General features: G+C 37.6%; 2 pseudogenes; both read right to left on the bottom strand.

The window, feature by feature from the left end:
• Positions 1 to 6,002: 6,002 nt before the first annotated feature.
• LOC113885159 lies at positions 6,003 to 6,948 on the bottom strand (annotated as a pseudogene).
• Positions 6,949 to 17,258: 10,310 nt separating this feature from the next.
• Positions 17,259 to 18,170, bottom strand: LOC113885303 (annotated as a pseudogene).
• Positions 18,171 to 19,361: the final 1,191 nt, after the last annotated feature.

The raw sequence follows: 19,361 nt of genomic DNA, 5'->3' as shown, positions 1-19,361 counted from the left end.
GGATTAATTAGATAATATGTTACATCACAATCCACTGTTGCCCTATTTTTCTTAGACTTTAATTTTCAGACAGTGCTTTGATCAAGCTGCTTTTTATAAGCAACAGTTCCAAAAGAGTTTGATGAAATGATAAAATATGCTAGGATTAGAAACCTATAAGTGTTTTATCTAAAATAAGAATACTTTGCAGTATTTTTCCACCATGAGAATTTTTCCTAATATGCCATGTATGTGTGTGGGCTCAGTCATGTTTGACTCTTGGCAACTTTATAGACTATAGCCTGCCAGACTCCTCTTTTCATGGATTTTTCTGAGCAAAAATCTGGTGAGGGTTGTAATTTCCTCCTCCAGGGGGAATTCCTGACCCCGGGATCAAACCCATATTTCCTGCATCTCCTGTGTTGACAGGCAGATTCTTTACAACTGAGACATCTGGGAAGCCCAATATGCCATAAAGTCTCACAAATGACATTTTAAATAAGATGTCATGGAACATGAAACATGGAGTTTGATTCCTGGATTGAGAAGATGCCCTAGAGGAGAGCATGGCAACCCACTCCAGTTCTTGCTTGGAGAATCTCATGGACAGAAGAGCCTGGATTTCTACAGTCCACTGGGTTGCAAAGAGTCAGACATAACTGAAACTGAAGTAACAACATACAAACACGGATATATTAACATACACATATATATGATTTATGAGCATTCTTTGATAAAGGATTAAACATCCCATCTCCGTTATTCAAACACTGATTATTGTCTGGTGACATAAAGTTGTAAAATAAGCAAATATGTAATAAATAGATAATAGCAAACATTTTTAGTGTTTTTTAGTGCTAATTATATCACAGTTACACAAAATTAACTGAGAGTTTAGTATGTACCATATATATTTGTGTATATATATGTATGTGCATATATATGCATATGGGCTTCCCTGGTAGCTCAACTGGTAAAGAATCCGCCTGCAATGCGGGAGACCCTGATTTGACTCCCGCGTCAGGAAGTTCTCCTGAAGAGGGGATAGGCTACCGACCCCTGTATTCTTGTGCTTCCCTGGCGGCTTAGATGGTAAAGAATCTGCCTGCAATGTGGGAAACCTGGGTTTGATGCTAGGTTGGGTAATCCCCTAGAGGAGTATCGGGAGCTGCGTTAGTCATTACTGACAAAATAGAGGCACAGCCCCAGACCCTCTCCTCATTCCTCAGGCACGGACCTGGGATGAATGAGTTAGGCCTTGTAATTCTGACTTGTTTTTTCCTCTCCTCGGTTGAGTTGACTGCAAAGGAATATTAAGGTGCTTATTGTTCATGAGAGGAGCATGAGAAGGCACAAAGCCTTCTGCAGCTGTGCTTAGAGAATAATTCATGAAGTTAATCACTGACGTTTGTTTAAGGATTTTACAAAAGAGTGTTCCAGGATGAGTACAGAGGCCGCAGCTTGGGAGGCCTCTGGGAGGGGAATGGGAAGGATTGCTATCTGAAGCCTATTTGTGAGGAAAATGTTTATGGCAAATGAGTTTACTGAATTTAGGGCTTACAAATAAGTAAAATAGTTAGAAGTTAAAGATTTAAGGAATGTTGTAAAGTTAGCATATTTTACTATAGCTTATAAAAGTTAGGAATTTTTAGAGACCCTATAGCTAGAAGATCATGGCATCCGGTCCCACCACTTCATGGGAAATAGATGAGGAAACAGTGGAAACAGTGTCAGACTTTATTTTTCTGGGCTCCAAAATCACTACAGATGGTGACTGCAGCCATGAAATTAAAAGACGCTTACCCCTTGGAAGGAAAGTTATGACCAACCTAGATAGCATATTCAAAAGCAGAGACATTACTTTGCCAACAAAGGTTCGTCTAGTCAAGGCTATGGTTTTTCCTGTGGTCATGTATGGATGTGAGAGTTGGACTGTGAAGAAGGTTGAGCACCGAAGAATTGATGATTTTGAACTGTGGTGTTGGAGAAGACTCTTGAGAGTCTCTTGGACTGCAAGGAGATCCAACCAGTCCATTGTGAAGGAGATAAGCCTTGGGATTTCTTTGGAAGGAATGATGCTAAAGTTGAAACTCCAGTACTTTAGCCACCTCATGCGAAGAGCTGACTCCTTGGAAAAGACTCTGATGCTGGGAGGGATTGGGGTCAGGAGGACAAGGGGACGACAGAGGATGAGATGGCTGGATGGCATCACTGACTCGATGGATGTGAGTCTGAGTGAACTCCAGGAGTTGGTGATGGACAGGGAGGCCTGGCGTGCTGCAATTCATGGGGTCGCAAGGAGCCAGACATGCCTGAGTGACTGATCTGATCTGATTTGATAACTAGAACCCTTGTTAAGAGATAGTGAGCTCAGGATGTTAGGGGCAAATAGGATTTAGGAAGATAAGTAGTAAACTGAGGAATGTAGTATGAGTTACAATGTAATCACAAGTTAACTATAGGACACATTAGAGGAGATAGATAATAGATGATAAGGCTGATTCCCAGAGAATCAATGAAGCAGGAACTCTGTTTGAACAGCAACTATGATTTATGGAGATAATAAATCTGGGAGAGGGAAAACTGAAAATGTCAAACCTCTGACCTAATGTTTTTGTAAAAGTATAAAAGAGAATCTTAAACTTGAAATAAATAGGCTGTCCAAGAAAACTGAGAGGCTGTCTCATTCACCGACACCATTCATCTCTTCAGGTTGAATCCCTGGCTGCTATAGCTGGACTCCAGCAGAGGAGGCCATGGCAACCGACTCCAGTATTCTTGCCTGGAGAATCCCCATGGGCTGAGGAGCCTGGTGGGCTACAGTCCATGGAGTAGCAAAGAGTCAGACATGACTGAGCAACTAAGTACAGCACAGCACATATATGTATGCATATACATATATATATGTGTGTGTGTGTGTGTGTGTGTGTATTTCATTTAAATAGTTTTAGACATTTTGTTTTTGGACTTACAGCCCTCAATTTTTATTTCATGATGACTTTAAGTCTTTTTTTTTAAATTTTATTTTACTTTTAAACTTTACATAATTGTATTAGTTTTGCCAAATATCAAAATGAATCCGCCACAGGTATACATGTGTTCCCCATCCTGAACCCTCCTCCCTCCCCATACCATCCCTCTGGGTCGTCCCAGTGCACTAGCCCCAAGCATCCAGTATCGTGCATCGAACCTGGACTGGCAACTCGTTTCTTACATGATATTTTACATGTTTCAATGTCATTCTCCCAAATCTTCCCACCCTCTCCCTCTCCCACAGAGTCCATAAGACTGTTCTATACATCAGTGTCTCTTTTGCTGTCTCGTACACCGGGTTATTGTTACCATCTTTCTAAATTCCATATATATGCGTTAGTATACTGTATTGGTGTTTTTCCTTCTGGCTTACTTCACTCTGTATAATAGGCTCCAGTTTCATCCACCTCATTAGAACTGGTTCAAATGTATTCTTTTTAATGGCTGAGTAATACTCCATTGTGTATATGTACCACAGATTTCTTAGCCATTCATCTGCTGATGGACATCTAGGTTGCTTCCATGTCCTGGCTATTATAAACAGTGCTGTGATGAACATTGGGGTACACGTGTCTCTTTCCCTGCTGGTTTCCTCAGTGTGTATGCCCAGCAGTGGGATTGCTGGATCATAAGGCAGTTCTATTTCCAGTATTTTAAGGAATCTCCACACTGTTCTCCATAGTGGCTGTACTAGTTTGCATTCCCACCAACAGTGTAAGAGGGTTCCCTTTTCTCCACACCCTCCCCAGCATTTATTATTTGTAGATTTTTGGATCACAGCCATTCTGACTGGTGTGAAATGGTACCTCATAGTGGTTTTGATTTGCATTTCTCTGATAATGAGTGATGTTGAGCATCTTTTCATGTGTTTGTTAGCCATCTGTATGTCTTCTTTGGAGAAATGTCTATTTAGTTCTTTGTCCCATTTTTTGATTGGGTCGTTTATTTTTCTGGAGTTGAGCTGTAGGAGTTGCTTGTATATTTTTGAGATTAGTTGTTTGTCAGTTGCTTCATTTACTATTATTTTCTCCCATTCTGAAGGCTGTCTTTTCACCTTGCTAATAGTTTCCTTTGATGTGCAGAAGCTTTTAAGGTTAATTAGGTCCCATTTGTTTATTTTTGCTTTTATTTCCAATATTCTGGGAGGTGGGTCATAGAGGATCCTGCTGTGATGTATGTCAGAGAGTGTTTTGCCTATGTTCTCCTCTAGGCGTTTTATAGTTTTTGGTCTTATGTTGAGATCTTTAATCCATTTTGAGTTTATTTTTGTGTATGGTGTTAGAAAGTGTTCTAGTTTCATTCTTTTACAAGTGGTTGACCAGATTTCCCAGCACCACTTGTTAAAGAGATTGTCTTTAATCCATTGTATATTCTTGCCTCCTTTGTCAAAGATAAGGTGTCCATATGTGCGTGGATTTATCTCTGGGCTTTCTATTTTATTCCATTGATCAGTATTTCTGTCTTTGTGCCAGTACCATACTGTCTTGATAACTGTGGCTTTGTAGTAGAGCCTGAAGTCAGGTAGGTTGATTCCTCCAGTTCCATTCTTCTTTCTCAAGATAGCTTTGGCTATTCAAGGTTTTTTGTATTTCCATACAAATTGTGAAATTATTTGTTCTAGCTCTGTGAAGAATACTGTTGGTAGCTTGATAGGGATTGCGTTGAATCTATAAATTGCTTTGGGTAGTATACTCATTTTCACTATATTGATTCTTCCAATCCATGAATATGGTATATTTCTCCATCTATTAGTGTCCTCTTTGATTTCTTTCACCAGCATTTTATAGTTTTCTATATATAGGTCTTTAGTTTCTTTAGGTAGATATATTCCTAAGTATTTTATTCTTTCCATTGCAATGGTGAATGGAATTGTTTCCTTAATTTCTCTTTCTGTTTTCTCATTATTAGTGTATAGGAATGCAAGGTATTTCTGTGTGTTGATTTTATATCCTGCAACTTTACTAATACCAAAACTTGACAAAGATCCCACAAAAAAAGAAAACTACAGGCCAATATCACTGATGAACATAGATGCAAAAATCCTTAACAAAATTCTAGCAATCAGAATCCAACAACACATTAAAAAGATCATACACCATGATCAAGTGGGCTTTATCCCAGGGATGCAAGGATTCTTCAATATCCGCAAATCAATCAATGTAATACACCACATTAACAAATTGAAAAATAAAAACCATATGATTATCTCAATAGATGCAGAGAAAGCCTTTGACAAAATTCAACATCCATTTATGATGAAAACTCTCCAGAAAGCAGGAATAGAAGGAACATACCTCAACATAATAAAAGCTATATATGACAAACCCACAGCAAACATTATCCTCAATGGTGAAAAATTGAAAGCATTTCCTCTAAAGTCAGGAACAAGACAAGGGTGCCCACTTTCACCATTACTATTCAACATAGTTTTGGAAGTTTTGGCCACAGCAATCAGAGCAGAAAAAGAAATAAAAGAAATCCAAATTGGAAAAGAAGCAGTAAAACTCTCACTATTTGCAGATGACATGATCCTCTACATAGAAAACCCTAAAGACTTTAAGTCTTATTATGAATTACTTCAATGTTTAGTTCCTTAATGTTCAATATTAACACTAACAACTTTTAGTATAGAATCTACAAGACTACAAGATGTACTATAACATATAAAGGAAATAAGTGCCGAAAATGCTCAGTAAATGCACAATAGGTTCTAGGGAAATTGAAATAACATTTGAATGAAAAAGTGAAACAAAAGTTGGCATAATTAGAAAACTCAAAAGTTTTTAAAAAACAGTTAGTACCACATTTAAATTCTGGGCACACACTTAGCAGACTTGTGAGGGGAACTGTAATATATTTTAGGATCCAAATACTTCTTTATTTAGGAATCTGAAAATTTTATATTTCTAATGTGTTATGTCATATAATTTTTTAATTAAACAGTACTATATATGTGTGTGGATGTGTACACATACATATGATATAAATATTTAAAAATTCAATTTAGTTTTCAGTTTTACTAGGGCCTGTTTCACATCTTCATTCCTTAGGCTGTAAATCAGAGGGTTTAACATGGGAATCATAAGGGTGTAAAACTAAGAGGACATTTTTTCTTGATCTAAAGAGTAGGAAGAACTTGGCCTGAAATATATGAAGAGCATAGTTTCCTGGAAGATTACCACAGCAGTTAGGTAGAAGGTACAGGTGGAAAAAGCTTTGAGCCTCCCCTCAGCAGAGTGGACCTTCAAGACTGAAAGGATAATATAACAATAAGAGGCATGAACTCCTGAAATGGTACTCAGTTCAATGAAGCCAAAAATGGTGAATATCACTAACTCATTGACCTGTGTATCTGAACAAGATAGCAATAGGAGAGAAGGAACATCACAAAAAAAGTGCTTACTCTCATTTGACCCACAGAAACATAAGCGGAATGCTAATGTCATGTGTATCAGAGCATCTGCCATTCCCACCAAGTAAACCCAAGCCATGAGCAGGGAGCACACACCTCTGTGTGTGTGTGGACATGCTGACTGCATACAGCAAGGGGCTGCTGATGGTCTTGGACCAGTCATAGGCCATAACTGCCCGCAGGAGACACTCACGATCTGCAAAGATACAGAAGACCAAGAATTGCAGAGCACAGCCATGGAAAGAGATTGACTTGTTCTTGGCAAATAGGTCCATCAGCATCTCGGGGCCAATGGCTGTAGAACTGTAGAGGTCACAGAAGGAGAGGTGGCTGAGAAAAAAGTACATGGGTGTGTGCAGCTGGGGATCCATCCTAATCAGGGTTATCATTCCAAGATTTGCCAGAAGATTGAGGATATAAACAAGGAGAAACATTGTAAATGGGATCACTTTGTTCTCAGTGTTATCAGTAATTCCCAAGAAAATAAGTTTGGTCGAGGAAGAACAATTCCTTCTATTCATTCTTCTTTGTTCTTGCATAAACTTCTGAGAATATGATCAAGACAATGACACTTGCATGTTGTAACACTTGTGCACATCTTTAAAATAAAGCAGAACGTTGTTTTCTGTAATAATCTTTTTATAGTCAGGAAATTTTCTAGCCATGCCCTCCCTCTTTAGAGAGGCATAGCTGTCTATTCTGCAGTAATTAAAATTATCTGAAAAAGACCTTTGAGAAAATTTGATGTAAATCTTGATGTCGTTTATGAAGTACATTACTTCCTATCAGCTCTTCACTGAGCCTTATCTTTTTTTTTTTTTTTTAATGTCAGGGCGTAGATCTGAATGAATTTACATTTCTTCACTGGTTCAAAACCATACGGAAGAGACACTACTGTTGGAGAGAGCATATTCTAAGACATAAGGAAGCCATTTCCTATGCTTGAATATATTCAATTGGGTACAAAAGTGATTACAATCCATGTTTCTCAAAAAAATATGATTAGTTGAAGAATCTTCATTTAGTTCCAGAAGTAACTAGTATATCACTGACTAGTATTAATGAAAAATAATTTTTTTACCTGTTTTAGTTTATCTTGTGTGTAGTATTTGGTGAGATATGAAGTAAGAAAATTATTACTTCTTCTATTCTAGAAATTATTATTTCTCTTTCACATTGTTCATTATTTCTTTGTAGCATGGTTGTTGTCAAAGAAAACTGTCTTAACCAGTGAAAGAAAAAAAACTAAAAGGGAGTGAAGACAACAGAATGTACCATATACGTTTGAATTAATTCATATTTTAAGTTTTTTTTTATTATGAAACAGAAATGAGATGAAGGACAGTACATGCTTTTAAAATACATAGACTGCTGTCTATACTATATGTGTGTATTTATTTTCAAGCCTGTGTTTATATTTTAATGTATACAAGAATAGAATGTATTTAATGGATATTTTTTCCCTTCAAGCCCAAGTAAACATGACATATGGTTCACAAGGAGATGAATTTGTACATGTTTTTATTTTTGTTGTGGTATCTGCAGTATTCTTTCAATAAAATAAAACAAAACTTACCTTAAATTCTTGTGTACACTTTCCCAATAATAAAAGAAGTAAAGGCTTTTTTGTGACCCAATAGCAAATACAACAAATAAAATGCTATATTGTGGATATTAACCTATTCAGACAGATTCTTCTGGGAATCTGAGATTCTGAGAAGAAAAGATTATTTCTAGTCATTAAATACTGGTTTAATAAGTAAGCTAGCATAGAATTATTCATTTACATTTTTTCCTCAAAAACTTAAGTATTTTCTCCTATATTCTTTTATTTATTTATTAATTATTATTTTTACTTTATAATATTGTATTGGTTTTGCTATACATCAACATGAATCCGCCTGTTCCCCATCCTGAACTCCCTTCCCACCTCCCTCCCCATACCATCCCTCTGGGTCATCCCAGTGTACCAGCCCCAAGCTTCCTGTATCCTGCATTGAACCTGGACTGGCGATTCATTTCTTATATGATATTATACATATTTTAATGCCATTCTCCCAAATCATACCCCCCTCCCTCTCCCACAGAGCCCAAAAGACTGTTCTATACATCTGTGTCTCTTTTGCAGTCTCGCATACAGGATTGTCATTACTATCTTTCTAAATTCCATATATATGCGTTAGTATACTGTATTGGTGTTTTTCTTTTCTTCTTCTTCTTTTTTTTTTTTCAATGTCTTTGCTTTTTAATGTGCTGTCTAGGTTGGTCATAGCTTTTTTTCCAAGGAACATTCTTTCTGGCTTACTTCACTCTGTGTAATAGGCTCCAGTTTCATCCACCTCATTAGAACTGATTCAAATGTATTCTTTTTAATGGCTGAGTAATACTCCATTGTGTATATGTACCACAGATTTCTTAGCCATTCATCTGCTGATGGACATCTAGGTTGCTTCCATGTCCTGGCTATTATAAACAGTGCTGCAATGAACATTGGGGTACACGTGTCTCTTTCCCTTCTGATTTCCTCAGTGTGTATGCCCAGCAGTGGGATTGCTGGATCATAAGGCAGTTCTATTTCCAGTTTTTAAAGGAATCTCCACACTGTTCTCCATAGTGGCTGTACTAGTTTGCATTCCCACCAACGGTGTAAGATGGTTCCCTTTCCCCCATATCCTCTCCAGCATTTATTGCTTGTAGACTTTTGAATCGCAGCCATTCTGACTAGCGTGAAATGGTACCTCATAGTGGTTTTGATTTGCATTTCTCTGATAATGAGTGATGTTGAGCATCTTTTCACGTGTTTGTTAGCCATCTGTATGTCTTCTTTGGAGAAATGTCTATTTAGTTCTTTGTCCCATTTTTTGATTGGGTCATTTATTTTTCTGGAATTGAGCTGCAGGAGTTGCAAGTTAGAATTTGGAAACCTACCTGAGATGAACAGGTCTTAGGTAGCTGAACAATAGGTAGAGGGCCTTTTATTTTACTAGGAACAATATGACTTAAATCACTAAAGCTATTACCCTTAGGTGTTGGTGTTACTTGGAGAATGAAATGTCAACCCACTCCAGAATTCTTGCCTAGAGAATCCTGTGTACAGAGGAGCCTGGTGGGCTGCTGTCCATAGGGTTGCACAGAGTCGAACACGACTGAAGCAACTTAGCATGCATTGGAGAAGGAAATGGCAACCCACTACAGTATTCTTGCCTGGAGAATCCCAAGGATGGTGGAGCCTGGTGGGCTGCAGTCTATGGGGTGGCACAAAGTCGGATACGACTGAAGCAACTTAGCAGTAGTAGCAGCAGCAGCAGCTGGTGTTATTAAAAACACTCCATTAATTACTTTCCTACTTCTGTATATTCCCCTGTGAATTCACAACTTGTCAAATGCTGAGCTTTCATGCTCCACTCTTGTTACCAAATTGATCTCTGGTAGAAAGAGCACTGCAGGTTGTTTATATTGTGTGCTTCACAGTTACCCTGAAACTATCTCCTCCTTCTCTAGTCAAAGAGGAAACTTAAGGACACTCAAAAAGATCACCCTCTTCATCATTTCCAGTTCCTCTGTGTTTTTGAAACATTCTCCCTCTATACCTCATTTAGGAATAATACTGCATTTCGGTTGTATTTTCTTTCATATTGAAATATAATGCCTGAATCATAATATTCATCATTTTAATAAGTAGAGCTTTTTGGTTTTTAATATATTTTCCAGGTAGTTCAGTCATCACCACTATCTACTTCCAGGACTTTTTCATCAGTTCAATAAAAAGCTCATACATATTAGCTATCACTCCCCCTTCCTCCCTCCCTGAGCCCTGGAAACCATTCATCTATTTTTGATTCCATGTGGTTTCCTGTTCTTTGCCTTGCCCATAAACAGAATCATGCAGTATGTTTGAGTACCTACATTTATTATTTTAATTTGGATAATATAAAATATCACCCAATGAGATTTATGTTTCATTAAAAATAGATATCTTAAAATAATTGAAAGCATGCCTTAAGAAGAAAATGTCTTCCTTAGATACAATTAAAAGAAAAAAATCTATATTTGTTTTTTTCTGGTGCCCCTGGTGACAGTAAAATTCTGTAGGCAAATGTCTACCAAGACATTACTTTTACAGAACATAGTTGTCTGTTCCTCAAACATGGAGTATTGTGATACAGAGTTCACTGCACTGTAGGGTACCAAAGTTCATTATGTCTCCCTGCCGCAGGGAGAATGACTATAGGAGTTAGTAGGGGCATAAAGACAGGGTAGTTCTACAAGCAGGGCATCACTTCAGGTAATGTAAAGATTCATTATACATTGAGATACTCCAAGAACTTATGCACCACATCAATATCAAAATATATATAATGCATACTTCTTTTGCACAAGAGACTGTTAGATTAAAAAAAAAAAAGTAACAATCTGACAGCGAACATACTTTGTGGAAACTCATTTTTAGAGTATGCTGTATCAAGAAAACTTTCATCTACAAAAGTATACTGAAAATAAATTGTCAGGAATGAAAAGATCACTTTTCCCAGAAAAAGACAAAAGACAAAAACATTATTAAGATCTCATAAATCATCTCCATATCCATCAAAAATTGATGTCCAGTATGGACTTCAGGGAGATCCAACCAGTCCGTCCTAAAGGAGATCAGTCCTGGGTGTTCATTGGAAGGACTGATGTTGAAGTTGAAATTCCAATCCTTTGGCCACCTGATGCGAAGAGCTGACTCATTGGAAAAGACCCTGATGCTGGGAAAGATTGGGAGCAGGTGGAGAAGGGGACAGCAGAGGATGAGATGGCTGGATGGCATCACCAATTCAATGAACATGGGTTTGGGTGGACTCTGGGGGTTGGTGATGGACAGGGAGGCCTGGCATGCTGTGCTTCATGGGGTCACAAAGAGTTGGACATGACTGAGCAACTGAACTGAACTGACTGAACTGATAATGCTTTAATTTGGATATTTTGAGTTATATAGTAGTAAAATCATATAGCTTTTACATCTTTATGTACAACTTCTGTCATTCATTTTTTTTGGTATATGAAATTTCTCTATACTTATGTATGCCAAGATAGTTTATTCATCCTAATAGTTGTTTAATTTTCCTAGGTACAAACTAACATACAGTTATCTATCTAATCTACAGGAGCAGTCAGTATACTTGATCTATGAAGTTTCACTGGAGCTGGACAAACTATTTATTTATGTATTTTCATGATTGCTTTTATGATACAGGGGAAGCTTGAGAGCAGTGACAAACATTTGCCATTTGGTAATGGGACCAGATACCATGGTCTTAGTTTTTTTAATATTGAGTTTTAAGCCAGCTTTTCACTCTCTTCTTTCACCCATTAAGAAACTCTTTAGTTCCTCTTCACTTCCTGCCATTAGAGTCACATCCTCTACATATGTGAGGTTATTGATGCTTTCAAATTGTGGTGCTGGAGAAGACTCCTGAGAGTCCCTTGAACGACAAGGAGATACAACCAGTACATCCTAAAGGAAATCAACCCTGAATATTCATTGGAAGGGCTGGTACTGAAGCTGAAGCTCCAATAGTTTGGCCACCTGATGAGAATATCGATTTATTGAAAAAGACCCTGGTGCTGGGAAAGATTGAAGCCAAAAGGAGAAGAGGGTGGCAGAGGATGAGATGGTTGGATAGCATCACTGGTTCAATGGACATGAACTTGGGCAAATTCTTGGAGAGTGAGGGATAGGGAGCCCTGGTGTCCCTCCATGGGGACAGGGAGGAAGAAAAGTTCCTGCTGCAGTCCCTGGGGTGACAAAGAGTCAGCACGACTTAGCAACAGAACAGAAATGACAACTTTTAATATCTGTTTTGCTTCCTGGAGGGCTAATAAATGTAAATAACCACTCCTGTGAGCAGTGTATTAGATTCCCAAAATGGAATAACAGGCCACACAAAAGTCATGTTTGAAAGTGTTTGGTCTTCTTAATCTCATACTATCCAGATGGTTTCATGCCACCACTATTTAAGGTTAAAACAGCCTACACATACAGTCCAATTACTAATTTGAACATGAAGTAACTCTATTTTTTAAGATGGTTTTCAAATATTTTCCAATACTGGGATGGATTTACACAGCAGGAGGGTCATATTTTATAGAGACAGATTGTATCATCTGGAAAGGAACTTGGAGGTATTCTAGTTGAAGTCTTTGTCTTACATAAGGGAATCTGAGGGTCAGAAAGGAATAGTGATGTGCTAAGTTCAGAGTGGAATTGCTACCTGGTTCATAGCACATGTCTAAAGCCAGAGATCTCCAAGAAGGTTGAAAGTTGCTGCTTCTGTGTTTATCATAGAATTTTGTACTTATTGGATTACTGAACATTATTTTTTATAAATGTAGCTATACAACCTACGACCCATATGATCTCTGCCTTAGACATACATTGATACCTATGATTAGAGAAAGAGAGAGAAAGTCACTCAGTCGTATCCAACTCTTGGCAATCCCATGGACTGTAACCCATAAGGCTCCTCTGCCCATGGGATTCTCCAGGCAAGAGTACAGGAATGGGTTTCCATTTCCTTCTCCAGGGTATCTTCCTGACCCAGGGGCCAAACTTGGGTCTCCTGAATTGCAGGCAGATTCTTTACCATCTGAGCTACAGGGAAATCCATTATCTACTATTGTTACACTATATTTCTACTTAAGTATTCAAGTGGCAAGGATGAAGGGGTCAGGATATGGGAACTTGCCTGCAGTATTATCCTAGTGCACTGTCATTGATAATGTTGCATTTACACAATATTTGCTACCTGACATTGTTATGTGTATGATAAAAAAAATGTGAGATAGAGGCACAAAGAAGGGAAATATGGAGGTGGGAGCTGATGTAGACAGACTCAGTTCAGTTCAGTTGCTCAGTCATGTCCGACTCTTTGCGACCCCATGAATCACAGCACGCCAGACCTCCCTGTCCATCACCAACTCCTGGAGTTCACCGAAACTCATACCCATCGAGTTGGAGATGCTACCCAGCCATCTCATGCTCTGTTGGCCCCTTCTCCTCCTGCCCCCAATCCCTCCCAGCATCAGGGTCTTTTCCAATGAGTCAACTCTTCGCATGAGGTGGCCAAAGAATTGGAGTTTCAGCCTCAGCATCAGTCCTTCCAATGAACACCCAGGACTGATCTCCTTTAGGATGGACTGGTTTGATCTCCTTGCAGTCCAAGAGACTCTCAAGAGTCTTCTCCAACACCAGAGTTCAAAAGCATCAATTCTTTGGCATTCAACTTTCTTTACAGTCTAACTCTCACAACTATACATGACCATTGGAAAAACCATAACCTTGACTAGATGGACTTTTGTTGGCAAAGTAATATCTCTGCTTTTGAATATGCTATCTAGGTTGGTCATAACTTTCCTTCCAAGGAGTATGCATCTTTTAATTTCATGGCTGCAGGCACCATCTGCAGTGAGTTTGGAGCCCCCAAAAATAAAGTTAGCCACTGTTTCCACTCTTTCCCCATCTATTTGTCATGAAGTGATGGGACCAGATGCCATGATCTTAGTTTTCTGAGCTTTAAGCCAACTTTTTCATTCTCCACTTTCACTTTCATCAAGAGGCTTTTGAGTTCCTCTTCACTTTCTGCCATAAGGGTGGTGTCATCTGCATATCTGAGGTTATTGATATTTCTCCCAGCAATCTTAATTCCAGCTTGTGTTTTTTCCAGTCCAGCATTTCTCATGATGTACTCTGCATGTAAGTTAAATAAGCAGGTGACAATATACAGCCTTGACATTCTCCTTTTCCAATTTGGAACCAGTCTTTTGTTCCATGTCCAGTTCTAACTGTTGCTTCCTGACCTGCATATAGATTTCTCAAAAGGCAGATCAGGTGGTCTGGTTTTCCCATCTCTTTCAGAATTTTCCACAGTTGACTGTGATCCACACAGTCAAAGGCTTTGGCACAGTCAATAAAGCAGAAATATATGTTTTTCTGGAACTCTCTTGCTTTTTCCATGATGCAGTGGATGTTGGCAATTTGAGCTCTGGTTCCTCTGCCTTTTCTAAAACCAGCTTGAACATCTGGAAGTTCACAGTTCATGTACTGATGAAGCCTGGATTGCAGAATTTTGAGCATTTCTTCACTAGAGTGTGAGATGAGGGCAATTGTGCAGTAGTTTGAGGATTCTTTGGCAGACAGACTTGAATACACCCAAATATTTAGTGCAGTTTCCTTATTTTGCAGAATGTTGAGAGACTAGTATTATACGTTCTTGCTCAAACTTTTGAGTTATAAATTACTTAAAATACAATTCCATAATTTGTTACTTTAGCGTACAATTTCTGGTAGAAGTAGAATCAGTCAATTCTATTTTTGGTCTTCCATTTAATGGGATGAATTTTTTTTCTTTTTTATATGACACAAGTAGATCATATAAAATGGGTTAATACTTAGATAAAATAATTCTTTAGATGCAGTAATAAATTTCTGTTATAAAGATGGAAATGTGTTATTCATGGCAACATGATGACATATTATTTTGATTGGATTTATTATATTTCATGGGTTTTCTGCCATAGTGTTGCCTATAAGCAATAATTCCAAAAGAATTTAGATGAATTAATGAAATACGCTAGAGTTAGACTTTTAAAACTTTTATCTAAAATAAGAATTCTCTGTGTATTTTTATTCACCATGAGACCTTTTCATAACATGTCATAATGTCTCACAAATACCACTCTGCGTAACAGAGGCATTTTTTAGGCTTTACTGCCATTCTAAGATATTTTCTCATAAGGGTATTTTACAATGATAGTGAGAAAATCTAAGAACTTCAGTGGCTTTTATCTTTTACAATTTTAATGAATAATTAAGAATTCTTTTCTGTCTTAAGAGATTTTTCAAATATATGGTCAAATTCACACTTTCATAATGAACAAAATTAATGCTCTAGCCTTCAATAAATAAGGGAAAAAAGCAAATAAAATAGTCAAATATCAAGAACTTATAGCTCTTTACTCTTAGTGTAATTAATATGAATGTCTTTATCAATCCATTATATTAGTATACACGCCACTTTATATATCTTCCAAAAAATCTGTTGAGTTTATGCAAATAATTTATGTTATAATGTGTGTGTGTGTGTAACATCTACATATATATATAGTAGATGTTATCCCTCTGTTGATTTTGCCACTGAGATAAAATTAATACTCAAAAATGTTATCTAGTGTTTTCAGTTTATTATGCATTTATTTATTCCTCCATTGTGATCTGGACAACATGGAATTTTCTTTGGATAATGGAGCCAATTTCTCACAAACAAGGTGAAATAAAATAATGCTTTAAGTAGACGGTTCTTTGTGAATGACAAAGAGATAAAGAGGACATTAAACAAGGGTCAAGAAGAGGAAAGAAGAGAAAGAAATTGTCATGGAGATAGTGATAAAAATATTGATAATGATAGCCCATTGATGTACTTTATCAAGGTCCTTTCCACTTTCCCTAAATTTTCTTTTTCATTTTTTTAAATTTTTATTCATACAAAATGACAATTAGCATGTATAAGGTGTACAAGGTGAAGATTAGACACATGTGTGCATTATGACTGGGCTTCCCAGGTGGCGCAAGTGGCAAAGATCTTGCCTGCCAATACAGGAGACATAAGAAACATGGTTTTAATTCCTGGGTCCAAAAGACCCCCTGGAGGAGGGCATTGCAACCCACTCCAGTATTTTGCCTGGAGAGTCCCCATGGACAGAGAAGCCTGACAGACCACAGTCCATGGAGTCTCAAAGAGTTGGGCATGACTGAAATGAATGAGAACACATTGTGACATGATCACCACATAAGATTAGTCAACACATTCATTAATTCACATAGTTACCATTTGGAGTGTTTGTATAATGAAGTCAATTAAGATCTACTTTTCTACAAAATTTAAAGTTTAAAATACAGAATTGTTAACTGAAGTCAAGTATATATTAGAGTCCCAGAAGTTTTTCCTCATACAACAGAAAAGTTGTACACTTTGACAAATATTTCAAACTTCTTTCACCTACCAGACCTTGGAAACAATCAATCTACTCTGTATTTCTATAAATTAATCCTTTTTGTATTCAACATGCATGTGAGATAATACAGTAGTTATCTTTCACTGTCTGACTTCACTTAGAGTAATGACTTCATGGTTCTCCCATGTTGTGGCGATCGAGGCTTCTTTACCTATAAAATACGTGAGCTTGTCCACCTCATAGCTCATTTAATTATCAGATTCCCTAATATTGTTTCATTTACTACGAATAATTTTTAGATTTGTGACTGAATATATCTATCCAAAGACATACTAGTTTTAGATTTTGCTTTGGATTCATAACACTCAATATTTTATTTCATGATTGTTAGGCTTCTATTGAGTTACTTACCTGCTTAGTTAGTTAATGCTTGTTGGTAACACTAGCTTATATTCATTAGTATAGAAACTACAGTATGTCCCATTAAATATAAAGAATGCTCAAAAATCTTTCAGGAAGCACATAACAAATCTTCAGGCAAGTTGAAATGTAGGTTAAATGAAAGAATAAACCAATGATATTTGATCAAGTTAGAAAATTCCAGAAAGTTTTCAACAAAGTGGAGGTGCCATATATAAATTGTTGATACATATGAACATGCTGTATTTGGAGACTGTAGCATTTCTAAAATTTGGGCTATACAACAAATGCTCATTTATAACATTGTAAGCATTGGGAAAATTTTGGTTCTCTTGTATGATGAAATATAACTCTAGAAATACAAAACCCAAAATGTGTTTATGTGTGTAAAATATAAACATTTAACCCCAGCTTTTAAGTTTCACTTTTCCAGAGCCTGTTTCACATCTTTGTTCCTTAGACTAAATCATAGGGTTTAACATTGGAGTCACAAGAGTGTCAAACAATGAGGTCATCTTGTCTTGATCTAGAGAATTAGGATGAACTCGGCCTGAAATATATAAAGAGCATAGTTTCCTGGAAAATTGCCACTGCAGTTAGGTGGGAGGTGCTGGTGGAAAAAGCTTTGAACCTCCCCTCAAAAGAGTGGATCTTCAAGACTGAAAGGGTAGTATAACAATAAGAGACAAGGACTCCTGAAATGGTACTCAGTTCAATGAAGGTAAAAATAATGAATAACACCAACTCACTGACCTGTATATCAGAGCAGGAAAGGAGGAAAATTGGAGGTAAATCACAGAAGAAATGGCTAATCTCATTTGACCCACAGAAACATAAGCGGAATACTAATGTCATGTGTATCGAGTACCTGCCATTCCCACCAGGTAAACCCCAGCCACGAGCAGGGAGCACATGTTGACCTCTGGACATGCTGACCACATAGAGCAAGGGGCTGAGGGGCTGCTGACGGCCTTGTACCAGTCATAGGCCATCACTGCCAGCAGAAGAGATTCAGAATTTGTAGAGATGTAGAAGACAAAGAACTTCAGAGCACAGCCACTGAAGGAGATGGATTTGTTCTTGGCAAATTGGTCCACCAGCATCTTGGGCACAATTGCTGTGGAATAGCAGAGGTCACAGAAGGAGAGGTGGCTGAGGCAAAATACATGGATGTGTGCAGCTGGGAATCCATCCTAATCATTCCAAGGTTTTCCAGAAGGTTAGTAAGATAAGCAAATAGAACCATGGTAAAAAGAGCTATCTTATTCTCAGTGTTATCAGTAATTCCCAAGAAAATGAGTTCAGTCAGAGAGGAGCAATTCCCTCTATCCATCCTTCTTTGTTCTGATGTAAACTTTTAGAAAATGATCAAGAAAATGATACATGGATGTGGAACACTTCTACACAACTGCAAAACATCATAAGGAGGAAGGTGATTTTTGTTTGTATTTGTGTTTTAATAATTACAACATAATCTAGATCATGGATATCCACTGTTTAAAGGTAGATCGCTATCTGTTCTGTTCTGTTCAGTTCAGTCACTCAGTCATGTCCGACTCTTTGCAAACTCATGGAATGCAGCACGCCAGGCCTCCCTGTCCATCACCAACTCCCAGAGTTTACAAAAACTCATGTCCATTGAATCAGTGATTCCATCCAACCATCTCATCCTCTGTCTTCCCCTTCTCCTCCTGCCTTCAATCTTTCCCAGCATCAGGGTCTTTTCAAATGAGTCAGCTCTTAGCATAAGGTGGCTAAAGTATTGGAGTTTCAGCTTCAACATCAGTCCTTCCAATGAACACCCAGGACTGATATCCTTTGGGATGGACTGGTTGGATCTCCTTGCAGTCTAAGGGACTCTCGAGAGTCTTCTTCAACACCACAGTTCAAAAGCATCAATTCTTTGGTGCTCAGCTTTCTTTATAGTCCAACTGTGACATCTGTACATGACTACTGGAAAAATCATAACCTTGACTAGACAGACCTTTGTTGGCAAAGCAATGTCTCTGCTTTTTAATATGATGTCTAGGTTGGTCATAACTTTCCTTCCAAGGAGTAAGCATCTTTTAATTTCATGGCTGCAGTCACCATCTTCAGCGATTTTGGAGCCCCCCAAAATAAAGTCAGCCACTGTTTCCACTGTTTCCCCTTAAATGTAGATGTCATTCATGAGTAGGTTATTTTATACAAGCTCATCTCTGAGCATTGCTTTTCTTGTCTCAGGGAGGAGCTTTTGATAAATTTAACTCACATTACCTCTTCAAAATAATATGGAAGAAACACCAGTGTTAGACCAGGCTGCAAGATCTAAGGACTAAGTGTTTCCCTGCTGGAAAATATTTACCTGGATACAAAATATGATTTAAAAAATGATTGCAATTTTTCTGTTCTTCAAGAAAGCATGATTGGTTTAAGAGTCTTTGCTCTAGTTCCAGAAATAGTGAGTGTATCAAGGACTAGAAATATTTTTTTAAAAATTGCTACTGCTTTTAGTCTATGTTGTATTTAGTATTTTCTGAAACGT

The sequence above is a fragment of the Bos indicus x Bos taurus genome, chromosome 28, assembly GCF_003369695.1.
Source record: "Bos indicus x Bos taurus breed Angus x Brahman F1 hybrid chromosome 28, Bos_hybrid_MaternalHap_v2.0, whole genome shotgun sequence".
Classification (NCBI taxonomy): domain Eukaryota; kingdom Metazoa; phylum Chordata; class Mammalia; order Artiodactyla; family Bovidae; genus Bos; species Bos indicus x Bos taurus.
This window is presented reverse-complemented; position numbering and strand designations above follow the sequence as displayed.